A 2,699-nucleotide genomic window follows, 5' to 3' on the forward strand; every position below is an offset into this window, starting at 1 on the left:
TTCAGTTTGGGGGTCTTGTTTTGAGACTGATTAATTGAACAGGTGATTGTTCTGTCCACATTATCAATTAGAGGTTTATATCCTATACATGACAACTGGTCAAGGCACTGTTAAAAGAAAAATCTTGAATCTGTGCACAAGAATAAACTGGAAATTCATCCTTCCTGACATTATGAAAAACACACTCATGATATGGCACTGAACTTTGGAGTTTCATTCCAAGGCTCATGCACTCAGCAACACTCCTGTCAGCCAATTTTACGTGCCAGGTGTCTTAGAGGAAATGGGATCCTGGAAAGGAAAACCAGTAGAAAAGAATACTAAGTTTACTTCATGTAAACATGATGGGGTTCTTTAATACAGGAAAAAATACAGGCCAAATGCTTCAGGTCTTAAATTGAGCAAAACTTCTTGTAGAGTCAAGAACTTTACTTATTAGAAATCACAGATTTTGGCTCAGAGTGATTGATGCAAGACAGATCTGGGGAAATGTGTAGCTGACAAAAATATATATATATATATGAATAATATTATCATCACATTCCTCATATTAGCAAGGCTCATAAACACATAGGCAAGAGGAAAAGGGAAAAAAAAAAAAAAAAGGGGGAGTTTAACCATTTACTTAAGTGTTTTTTGAAAGACTATGTTTGTTAAATAAAAGTGCTATTTCAGATTTTGCATGAAGAACATCAAATAGCAGAATCCAAGAACTTAGGTAAAAACCACCACTATAACCATAGATAAATTTACTTAATTAAAACCTGGTAATCATTCTTATAAAACTATTTAAAAACAACAACAAAAAAAAAAGAGTAATGACAAGAGAGTCCACCAAAGGGTGGAGAGACTATAGACGTTAAGAGACTTGGCAAAAAAAGAGATGTTCTTGTGTGCTCGAGATATTTACTTCCAACTCTTCAGAAAATAAGAGCAATTGCTGAAAAAAAAAAAAAAAAAAAAAAAAAAGATATATTCTAATGAACTGGTAAATATTTTACATTTGAATCAAGAATAAGAAAACAAAAAGTTATTTTTACATTATTTTATCCTTCCTGTGTCCCATGACAAGACATGTCAGGGATATAATTAACTGGCCTCATTTCAGTTACTTTTAGAATGCAGGGGAATGTACCAATAATAAAATGAGATAGAATTCAAGTATCTGCATTTTCAAATCAACAAGAAAAAAAGTGAGGATGCAGTATCCCTAATTCTGAATACTTAGAAAACCACAAAGCCTTGATTTATTTCATAATAATGTATCTATTTCTTATTTTTATATACTGCAATATGCATAATATAATAAAACTTTTAAGTCATACTCCAATGAAAAAAAATATATTTTTTCTATCCTTTTTTTTAATGTTTTAATTTGTGGGTGTATAAATTAGCAATAAATAGTCTGAAAACCTATTTTCTTACCTATTTCTGAAGGATGAAATTCTAGGATTCATGACCAGAATGAGACACCTCCTAAGGAAGCAGCTGAATTAAAGACAGAGTAAAAATCAGCACAGAGTAAAAATTTAGCACTTGCTACTATATGCAAGCCCCATGTAATGCCTTTTGCCTGGTCCTTTTCACTTGAGGTTATATTTCTTGTCACTCACAGACTTTATCTGTTGAAAATGCAGAGAGGACAGCAGTTAAGAATGCAAACTCGCAGCATTTAATATGATAGGCGGACATTTATCCTGAGAAGTTACAAATAGTTCAGGGGCCAACAATTTTGAAGAAGGGAGGCTACTTAGAAATATGATACAGTGTTACTGAAAAACAAAATTAAGGAAAAACATAGATAGCTTCTGTCAGTGGTTTTGCTGGAATTTTAAAACAAATAAAAAAGCATTTTCATATTATATATTAACCAACAGCAACAAATTTAAAGGTCCAAGAACTAGAGATGAAATCTTCACAAAGTCTTCTAATAAGAAATGGGAGCTCAATTCCCTAGGGCAATTCTGAATAGCGCCCAGCTCTTGACATTTACTGAACACTTTCAGTTCCCTGCATTCACCTGACCTTAAAGCATTTGGCTGTAAAGAGATGAGGCTTCCAATGTGGAAAGGCTAACCTGAAGATTTTTTTAAATATATTTTTATTGTTTTTAAGTAAGGCAGAATTGCTGGAAAAGGTAAAAGGAGGAAATGTTTTTAGGCCATTTTGAGGGAGGGAAGAAAAGATTATCAACCAAGAGGAAATGATTGTGTGAACAGGGTGAGCCACAAACACTAAAGAAGTATTATAAAAGGAAAACCAAACATATCTCATTACCATTCAAAAAAAAAAAAAAAAAAAGAGAAAAAACATGGTGGAAGGATAGAAAACGCAACGAACAAAACAAGGTTTTACTACTGCTGATTATTTGAAAGGCGACTTTCACCTCCTAGTGGTGAAAAAATCGAAAGCAGAGTTTTAAAATAAATATTGCACAATGTTAGTTCCAACCACTGCATCTTAAATGTAGTACAGCTGTAGGTGTTTACTATAAATTTTTAATTTTTTCAAACTATAATGAGAAATATTTGATACGGAGACATTTCCTTTCACTTTAGACATTAAAGAGATATTTTGAGGACATAGGAGATATTTTAATATGTGGGGATAGTAGAAGGATGTGAACTTGTTAAGATCAGCTCTTCCATAACTAGAAAGAAAGAAAGAAAGAAAGAAAGAAAGAAAGAAAGAAAGAAAGA

At 32.3% G+C, this 2,699-nt stretch overlaps 1 long non-coding RNA gene across 1 annotated transcript; it reads right to left on the reverse strand.

Annotated features, from left to right (window-relative positions):
• Nucleotides 1-330: 330 nt before the first annotated feature.
• Nucleotides 331-1,490, reverse strand: LOC118175522. The gene is made up of 2 exons (XR_004755003.1): nucleotides 1,426-1,490; nucleotides 331-940 (listed from the first exon to the last, which is right to left on the reverse strand). It is a non-coding gene; the product is annotated as an uncharacterized LOC118175522 (long non-coding RNA).
• Nucleotides 1,491-2,699: the final 1,209 nt, after the last annotated feature.

This window comes from Oxyura jamaicensis, chromosome 1 (genome assembly GCF_011077185.1).
Source record: "Oxyura jamaicensis isolate SHBP4307 breed ruddy duck chromosome 1, BPBGC_Ojam_1.0, whole genome shotgun sequence".
NCBI lineage: Eukaryota > Metazoa > Chordata > Aves > Anseriformes > Anatidae > Oxyura > Oxyura jamaicensis.